The sequence below is a fragment of the Trichechus manatus genome, unplaced genomic scaffold (assembly GCF_000243295.1).
Source record: "Trichechus manatus latirostris isolate Lorelei unplaced genomic scaffold, TriManLat1.0 scaffold00283, whole genome shotgun sequence".
In the NCBI taxonomy this organism is placed as follows: domain Eukaryota; kingdom Metazoa; phylum Chordata; class Mammalia; order Sirenia; family Trichechidae; genus Trichechus; species Trichechus manatus.
This window is the reverse complement of record NW_004444219.1, coordinates 71972-82684: the sequence shown is the minus strand read 5'-3', so window position 1 is coordinate 82684 and position 10713 is coordinate 71972.

Here is a 10713-nt window from a genome sequence, read left to right as displayed (position 1 = left end):
ACCAGGCTGTTTTGACTACTGTAGCTGTATAGTAGGTTCTGAAGTCAGGTAGTTTGAGTCCTCCCACTTTATTCTTCTTGTTCAGTAGTGCTTTACTTATTCGGGGCTTCTTCCCTTTCCACATAAAGTTAATGATTAGTTTTTGAGAGGGAACCCTTTAATCCTTATCAATTATTTATACTTTAATGTGAATTTACCTACTATTCTTTTCTTTATGCAAGTTTTGATATGGAAGTGAATAAAGCTAAGATTCCTATCATAATGGATATATGGAGACACTCTTAAGAAGTAGAGTTATTCAGCACAATTACCTCTGATCAGGAATTTGACTAGCTTATTTACATAATGCTAAATAAAGCTGTGTTAACAAGTGGCCTACAAGTGCCTTTTTTTTTTTTTTTCCTTTTCTGGTTCAGGCTAAAAAAAGTTTTGTTTAACCAAAAATGTTACCAGAAGTGTTTTACTTAACAAAAATATTTTAGGCTTAGGTTCAAAAGCTTTTAAAAGTTTTAATGTAGACTTTTTTTTTCTAATTTCCCTTTAATAAATTCTCCATTCATAAAATGTTCACTTCTAATACCACCATCTACTGAAAGTTGCATCAGTAGAAAATCGGAAAACTTCCACTTCTGATGGAGTAGAGTGTATTGCATGGTGACTGAGATAGTCTTGGGTTCCAATTCTAGTTCTGACACTGACCTTTGTCAAATTACTTACCCTTTCAGAAATTTGATTGTAAAAATGGCATAATACTGTCTAATAATAATGGCTATGTTGGAGAATTGTTTTGTGGCTAAGATGGTGAATATGAAATAGCTGGTTGTGTTTATTTGGGGTTTCTGAGAAGCAAACCCCAACGCAATGATTTGAGTGAAATTAGTTTGGGAATTTAAGGAAATGTGGTAGGGAAGGGAGAGGGAAATAATAGAGAGATGTGAAGGCAACCAGTAACAGGTATACGGGTACACAGTTAAACCAGCTACCATAAAGGGCAACTGGAGCTTACTCCTGCAGGGAAAGTCTGGAAAAATGATGCAAAACACACACTTCAGACTATTCTACCAAGGTGTGAGGGAGCTGGGATATACACCAACTCCTGGGAGTCATTGATTGAGGGCTGCTCCCAGGGATATTAATCACTTAGCACTTTAGTATGCACCTACAAAGCAATGGAAAAAGAGCACTGAGGCACAGAGATGCAGATACTGGTGGTTGGAAGCCCACCAGAGCACAGTGAAAAGTCCACAGAATGTGAAATGGGCACTAACACTTCTGCTATACTAGCACAATGTTTGCCCAAGTTTCAATAAAAGATGGCTATTAAAATAAAAAGTTAAATTCTCGTCTTATTAGAAGATAGTGTTACTGAATACTATATCCTTCTCCTCATAACATATTTCCTCTTCTGTAATTAGAGTAAGGCTAAGCTGCTGTAACAGACCCAAAAATGGCTTAAAGAATAGAGAAGTTTCTTTCTCACATAATAATCCAGAGGTCAGTGGGATAGATCTGCTCGATATGGTAATTCAAGGAATCTATCTTGATGCTCCATCACCCACTTGGGTACTGTCTTTGTTTACATGGTCAAGCTAGAATATGCCATATCTAGGTTCCAGCCAGTGAGAAGGGGAAAAGCGTGGGAAGGAGTGTATGCTTAGGCCCAGAAGTGGCACATAACATTCCTGCTCATGTGGAGAGAACTTTGTCATGTAATCACACCTAACTGCAAGGGATTTGGGTAAATACCAGCTAGCTGGATAATCAAGAACCTAGTTATAACCCTATTATTATGGATAAAGGGAGAATTGGATTTTGTGGACAATCAGCATTCTCTGCCACATCTTTGTAGTATACTATCCATTTTAGGCTAGATTCAGTTTCTTGTAAATCTCATTAATAACAGAAAAGAGTACAAGATATGAAATTGTCTACCTGTCTGACATTTTTCACTGAAATCACGTCACAGAACTATTTACAAACTAATGACAAGGTCTTGGGTTTTGCCTCATCTCTCTTATTCACCCAACTGTATACTTACCTAGAAGGGTATTCCCCCTCTTATTTTTATAGATTTGTATATTTCACTGTCTTGGATTTTTCAGTAATATATATTGCAGTTGAAGCCACCTCCTCCTGAATAACTTCTTTTGCTTCACTGAGTAATAGGAGAAAAGAGAAACGAAATGGGAACAGATGAAAGCTATAGCAGGAAGTCTCACACATCCATACATAACAACTTTACAAAAAACAGTTTTAGAAAGCAAAATGTCTGAAAGTCCTCAATAGACTGACATATTACACAAGGGATTCCCTTCTTATAGATAAAAGAAATATTATACAATTCTAACTATATTTCCAGCAAATGCTTTTTTTCTTGACTCTAAGTAACCCAGCTGGTAGTGAGATTCTTCAAATGTTCTGGGGCCTGGGGCAAGGGGTCTCTGCTGCCTGTTTCTTGCATTAGGGATGATCTACTTTCCCCTGAGTGTGCTACCCTCCTGTAGGGTTGTGAGCAAATGGCTGTGCAGTCAGTACTATTTAAATCCCAGTGTCAGGTCTCCATAAGTTTCCGGAGCACGGATGGAGGAAGAAGTCTTATCTGCTTGATGTTCCTTTGGAGATGGAGAAAGGAGAGGAGTGTGGAGCATGGGAGTGGGAGGAGAGGGGAGGTTACATTAGGGGCTACTAGCTTGCATGGCACCATGGGAAAAAGTAGGTTTTTGTCCCTTGACCTCTGAGTAGAGCTCAAGAGCAAGGTGGAAGTGGGGTAGGTTTTGGGCTTGCTGGAGAGGACACATGTGATTTTTATCAGACATGGGTTGTGGGGGACTGCTGGAGAATACTTCTGTAGTCATAGGCAGGTCCCCACAAACATGAGCCAGGGAGTGCCCCCCTACTTGCTATTCTAATGGAGACCAGGCCCTCTCTTTCAACAGCTTGCACATAGCACCACCTTGTGGCAGTTTGGAATAATTTTTAGTCAAGTGAGTTATAAAACTGATTTAGGCCCTGTGGTTTAGAGGAATTGATGCGTGACGCATAAAAGTGTGGAATTTTGAAATTTGAATGTATAAAACTTGAGGATCATGTGGCTGTATTTTAATCCCCTATACAAATTCTGTCCTTATAACCATGAATAATTGAGCATTGGCTGATCTCCACTTTACATATGCAAGTACTCTGACTAATATTCATCTATCTGCGTCTCTTACCCAGACCCTTCCAAATGGGTTTTTCTCCCTCACAACCCCTGCATTAGAGAAAAATATTTATAATCTTTTGTCCTAATCCTACTTTGTGTTGCTCTAATTACATTTGTGTGCATTCTAGTTATATGTCTATCATATCAACTAGATGAAACTTCTGGAAGGGAGAGACAAATTCATAACTGTTTATTCCTAGGAATACATGCCTTATTTACTGCTGGCAGTCAGTGAGGTAAGTTGATAATAATAATGCTATAATCTATAAGGCAGAACGTTTCCTCCTATACCTAGCTTCTTAATCTCCTTTTTATTCAGGTGAGGTGTCTAGATATTTTGTAGAACTATCCAGATTTCCACACGGTTTCGTTTTGCTGAGTCCCATCTAATCTGGATATGCAACATGGAGCTGCATTTCTGAGAATGTTCAGTCATGCAACACAAATGCCTAAGAAGTTGCCTTGGTAATTCAGGGATTTAGGGATTGGAGGGAGTAGCTGGACTTGATGAGTTAATAGAAACTCTTCTAAACTTGCAGAACTCAACCTTCTACTTCTTTCTAAATAATTTATTGGGGGTATGAAACAAAAACCCATCGCTGTAGAGATGATTCTGACTCATACTGACCCTACAGCATTCCTTTTTTTCTTTCAGTGAGAAATGGCCTCACATACTTTGCTACCCTTTGAAGCACAGTTGTTCTCCAATAGTTCATTCTTAACATTTCAAAGAAGCCTCAGATGTTTTCCTTTAGATTTATTAATCATAAAAGCATTATAAAACCTTTCCAGACAAGCTCCATCTGGCTCTTCTTGTTTAACTTCTGTAACCCTGATTACTCAGCATTTGTGTACATTTCCGCTTACATTTGGGAACTTGTGCATTGATAGAGAAAACGTTTTTTTAGTTAGGGACAGCCAAAACCAACTGAAGAAATAATATATGTTGAAATGCAATTGTTGCCATTGACTGGCGCTAAATGGAATAAATAGAAAAATGAACCCATTAGAATGCCCTTATGAAACATCACAAACTTTGGGGACCTCTCTGTAATCCCTGCTCAATCTAGGAAAACCATTTAATGCCACTCTAAAACATTAGGACTTGCACTTTAGGTTTGAGACACTTGAATGAGTAAGCAAAGCCCTAAATTGAAACTTGATATATTTTTGGCCTTTCAAAGGTAAAATCACAGAACCATAGAATATTTAAAGCAGGATCATAGATCTAAAAACAGCTGAATATTGGCCTCTGAAGATCTAATGATTCTGACAAAGTATCTCAAAAAGGGCCTCTGTTTATTCAGCTTATCAAGAGTACATTATAATCTTAATAATTTTGAATGACATTATGTATTTCTCTCAATATAGGCAGAAAATGACTGAGAATGTACATCCTATATGTTATTTTATTTTTCAATTTTAAAGAAATGCATGTTATTTTTAACACTTCCCCCTCCCTTAAATCATTTTTCATTTGCAGTCGTCTACTTCTAAGGCTGAGTCTTGAGGCTTACAGGTCCAGGACAAAAGAGGAGGTACTGGATCTCTTTAGTAAGACAACAGGATTGAAAGCAAGGCTTGGTGGAGTTGAGAGTTTTTTTCCATTCTCCTTTAACTTGAATTAACCTATCAAGGGGAAAGTCTTGAGAACTTGAGTCACAGAGTTATTTCACAGGGAAGAGAAGATTCCCTTTCCCCTATGGCAGCTGAGACATTTCCCTGTCTGGATTTTGACCTGGTGAGGACGAAGTATATTAAATAGTTTTGTGGGAACCTGTTTCTCAGTTAGGATATTTTGGGCTACCCTAGAACAACCTGGAAACCCTGGTGACATAGTGGTTAAGAGCTACAGCTGCTAATCAAAAGATTGGCAGTTTGAATCCACCAGGCACTCCTTGGAAACCCTATGGGGCAGTTCTCCTCTGTCCTATAGGGTTGCTATGAGTTGGAATCAACTCAACGGCAACAGTTTTTTGTTTTTTGTTTTTTTTTCTGGTTAGACCAACCTGGGACTCAATCACAACAAATTGAACTAGGCTGTATAGTGTAGTTAGGTGGAGAGAGCCCTCAAGGTTTAGCTTTCCTGGGCCTCTCTCCTATCCCATATAACATAAATAAGACCCAGGTGCTCTTGAAACTTCATGAGGGGTAACTTGCAAGGCAAAGTTGAGAGCCAGTGGGCCTGCCGTATGTCCTAGTTTGAGGCTGTCCTAGTTTACCCCAGTTGTTCCAGTGTATTTATAATAGGCCCCCCGTCACTCTCACAAGTGTCTTGATTTGGATGATAAGTTATATTGTCAGCCTAGCTGTGAAGCCTGCCTAGGCGGGGATAGTCTGAGGTGAGGATGATTCAACCAGGAGGTGGACTTTTGGGCCAGATGGTTGAATATAGAATATGTCATGGATATAGCGGGCTCCACAGCCCTGCTGAGACTGAGCTGTGGCTTCATCAGCCAGAGAAGGCTCCCAGGCTTTTTATCAAGCTAAGAGACTAGATCAAAGGTGATTCCAACTGTGGAGTTCAGTCATGAATGCCAACAGGGCAAGCAACAACCACATAAAGTCTAAGATTGGGATATTTCAATGGTCTCCACCCCACATAAACCACAGTCCTCCCCATTCACACAGACACCTTCTTGGAGAGCAGAGATGTGCAAGTATGTGCATATGTGCTGGCACACATGAACGTGGGGAAAGACTGGGAAAGCTGAGAAATCTGCATTTCTTTTCTGGACAGGTTGGAACAAGCATCTAAAGGGACTGTTTAAATTATTGAACGAGGCTAAATTTTAAACCATATTGAGAAAAGGTAATTCCCTCCCCTCTAACCAGCTGATGGAAGCTTGTGAGAAAGACCAGAGTAGTTTCAGTCAAAGTAAAGGTGCTGCATTTTTCTTTGTACATTCAAGTTGCAGTATACAGGTAAATTTGTGATCCTACTACATGTATATAAAAGCAATCTAATGAACTGATTAAATAAATGAGCAGTGGAATCAGGCTGCTTGGGCCCAAATTCCAGTTCTGCCAATCATAAGCTCTGTTACGTAACTTCCCTAAGTTTTGATTTTTTCCATGTATAAAACCAGGATGATAATAATCCCAACCCCAGAAGTAATTGTGAGAACTGAATGAGATGTATGGACTGGGTATATTGTACACCCTCAGTGAATGTCAGTTGCTGTTACTATTCTTTACAGTTAGAGGTATATATCTTTCTTCTGGCACTTGAAAGTGTACATAGTTGCACAATTCCATCTCTACCAATAGCATTCAAGCTCCTTGAGGACATTAACAACAACAATAAAAAAACCAAACCTGTTGCTGTCGAGTCAGTTCTGACCCATAGCAACCCTGAAGGACAGAGTAGAACTGCCCCATGGGGTTTCCAAAGAGCAGCTGGTGAATTTGAACTGCCTACCTTTTGGTTAGCAGCTGTATACTTAACCACTGCACCACCAGGGACCCTTGAGGGCATTAGAGTTTCTTTTATTTGTAGCCTTCACAACATGTTAAGTTCTTTATGTACTAAAGAATACCAATAAATATTGTCTCTTCAGTTGTTGACCACATACAGCTCAAGTTGTTCACAGTAGAATGCAAATCATTCTTGACTCTCTCCCTCACTCTACTATCCAATCAGCAAATATTGTATTTTCTGCTTCCAAAATAAACTTTGAATCCACTTCTCTCCATTTCCATTGCAACCACTCTATTTCAAGTCACCATAAATTTTCACTGAGACTCCTGCAATAGTTTCATTTGCATCCTTACTTCCATTCTTGATTCACTCCAATCTAGTTTTTACATAGTAAACAGAGTATAAAGAGATCAGATCACATCACTTCCTTGCCTAAAATACTTCAAGGACTATCCTTTGTCTTAGAATAAAATCCAACTTTTTTTTTTTTTAACTATCACTTACGAGGTCCTGAATCAGGAGTTGTAAATTCAAGGCCCATAGAGGCCAAACAGGCAGCATAAATGAATGAAAAGCCTGGGGTGGCACAGTGGTGAACAAGAGGTCACAGACCTTGCCTCAGATAGGTAGATCTAGCTGATGGTTTTGGCCCACTACTGTCAGATCTTTTTAAATTTTCCAAGAGGATTCAGAAATTATGATGTGATTTATCTTCCTATTTTCAACTTTTGTCAACTAAATAAAAATCACACACACAGCTGTGGACCAGATCCACTCTCGAGACCTCTTCTGTCCTGTGTGACTGGGCTCTTATGTGACTTTCTAAACTTCTCTCTCCCATGGTCTACCGTTACCTTCTTTATGTTTTTTGAAGGTTTTGTGTTCTGTTCCACATCAGGGTCTTTGGACATGCTATTCTCTCTGCCTGGATTACTTTCCCCCTCTATAGTTTATATAGCCTTCTTATCCTTTGGGCCTCAGTTTAGGGTGGAATTCTGTCTTAGTCATCTAGTGCTCCTATAACAGAAATACCACAAGTGGATGGCTTTAACAAAGAGAAATTTATTTTTTCACAGTAAAGTAGGCTAAAAGTCCAAATTCAGGGCGTCAGCTCCAGGGGAAGTCTCTCTCTCTCTGTCGGCCTTCTCATCAATCTTCCCCCTGACTGGGAGCTTCTCCACCCAGGGAGCCCAGGTCTGCTCTCGGAACTGCTTTCTTGGGGGTATGAGGTCCCCAACTCTCTGCTTGCTTCCTTTTCCTTTTATCTCTTGTAAGATAAAAGGTGGTGCAGGCCACAGCCCACGGAAACTCGCTTTACATTGGATCAGGGATGTGACCTTAGTAAGGGTGTTACAACCCTACCCTAATCCTCTTTAACATAAAATTACAATCACAAAATGGAGGACAACCACATAATACTGGCAATCATGACCTAACCAAGTTGACACATATTTTTAGGGGACACAGTTCAATCCATGACATTCCACCCACTGGTCCCCCAAAAATCACATCCTTGCAACATGCAAAACATATTCACCCCATCATATCATAGCAAAAATCTTAACTCCGAATCCAAAATCCAAAAATTCCTCTTCATCTGTGAAATCTAGAATAGAAGTTACCTGCTTCCAAAGGTACAATGATAGAACAGGCAGAAGCTAGACATTTCCATTACAATTGGTAGAAACTGGAGGAAAAGAAGGGATAACAGTCATCAGTCAAGTCAGCAGAACACACTACATTAGCCCTCAAGGCTTTGAAAATAATCCTTTGTTCTCTGAGACAATTTACACAATGGCCCTGCCACCCAGCCTCTAGATATTGGCCATACTCTGTAGTTTCTGAGTGGTGGCCCCTTGACTCTGGGCTTCAACTCTGCCTTCCAGGCCCACTGTGACAGCAACTCTGCTCCCTTGGCTTTAGGCACACTATTTTCCTAGTCCATCTGAGTGGCGATTCTACCCTTAGAAACACCAGAGGTCATGGCTCTACCCTTTGAAACCCCTGAGGTCTTGGCCATACCTTTTGAGACTGAGGCAGCCTGGCTTCTTGTGTTCCTTGTCTCTTCAGCTTCTGTTTCCTGGTTCCTGGGCCTCTCGGCTCCTCGGGACTCACACCTGCAAGGGGCAAGTGTTCCAAAGCTCGGGATTTCCATCGATAAGTGCCTGGAGGCACTCCACTCCACCAGGAAGCCTCCTGCGCACAGGCACTCAGCTTCCTCGCTCCATGGGTTGGCACACCTAGCTCCACCAATAAGTGCCCAGAGGCACCCCGCTCCAACAGGAAGCATCCTGTGCACAGGCACTCAGCTATCTCGCTCTGTGGGTCATCTCCAGCACCATCTCATGCTGGTCTCCTGGTTCTGCTGCTGCTGGTGCTCTCCTGCTGCTTCTCTGCCACTGTAGTTTCTCTGTTGCTGCTGGTTATCTGTCACTGCCACTCCTCTATCCATTCACAGTGTCAAAACTGCTTCCAGGTGGGGCCAAGATGAAGGAGTAGTCAGACACTTTCAGTGGTCCATCTTATAAGAGGGACCTGAAAAAACAAGTGAATTGATTATATATGACAATCTAGGAGACCTGAACATCAAAGGCAAGATTGAGGAATCAGACTGAGTGGCAGGGGGAGGGAGACACGGTTTGGAAGCAGCGAGGAGTTTCCAGAACTGACCCAGCGAGAGCCTGAGCCCTTCATGCTGGATCAGCTCATGGCATGTGGTGAGGCAGGAAGCAATGGTGCTCGGGAGGTGTTTTTCACACCAGGAGAGACCCAGTGGCAGAGAGTCTACTCGGCCATCCAGAACCGGTGAGAAGGAGCCCTTGATCAGCAAAAGATAAGTATTTGCATCTGGCCTCCTGCATAGATCAAAAACACCCCACTTGGGGAAAAATCTCTCTCCCATTTACCTCCCTCCCTGCTCTGCACAGGGCCCGGGACAGGCTTCAGCAGTTACTGAGTCCCCTGGGCTGGAAGGAGGACCCGTCATGCACCCTGAGCCATTCTCCTGGCCCTGGAGAGTGAACAAATTAACAAACAGGGGACAAAATAATCTGCCGACTCCCCTAAGCCAGGAACTCAGGGTAGGCACAGCTCCTTTGCCTACACACAGGCATAAGGGGTCCACGGGCTTTGAGTGCCTTTCCCCCTGCATAGATTTGTGTGGGCCCATTTCAACAGCATAAGCCCTCATTACCACAGTACAAGGGTATATACCTGAAGTCTAACTTCAAGTGTTTCAACTGTGAAGTGGCACTTTCCTGACATTTGACACTGCTCTGCCTATTAAGCAGGGTCTTCACCTACCCACATCAGGGGCCTGAGGACTGGTGGCTCCACCCACGCCACCTAGTCACCTGTGAAAGTGGCCCAAGAATAAGTGGTGCGCCCTAGTCCTTACAGCCAACAGCATTGGATACTCATAGTCCAGCTGCAAAACCCACCCACCTAAGTGCCCTAGGGAACAGGGAAATGCTTTCCTCCCAGACACTAGGGGGCAGCTGTCAGTCCCCTGCCTTGCTCAGCATGTGACTCCCTGCTGCAGCTGGATGCCTGTGCCTACACCAATCACCCATGCCTGTCTAGAACTGTAGGTGAGAGCCTATACCACACACTTGGTGGCTGACTACCTAGATACCTGAGCTGAATTCATACAGGAGGAGTGGGCAGACTCCTAGGCTCACATACTTAGTGGCAGGTCTGGCCACCTGGTGGCAGGACGTTGGAGCTTCAGGGGTGCTGGTGATTGGACTAGCTCACACGAGCAGCCTATTTGGGCATATAAAAGCAAAACAAAACAAGAAGCTAGGACGTAGTAAGCAAGCATTAAATAAATAAATATAATAACTTATTGATGGCTTAGAGACAACAGTCGAAATCAAATCACATAAAGAGGGAGACCATGATGGCTTCAGCAAGCTCCCAAAATAAAGAATCAAGGAATTTTCCAGAGGAAGAGAATTTCTTGGAATTACTGGAGGCAGAATACAAAAGATTAATATACAGAACTCTTCAAGAGATCAGGAAGGAGATCTTGCAAAATGCAGACCTAGCAATAGAGGAACTTAAGAAGATTAGAGAAGAGCATAATGAC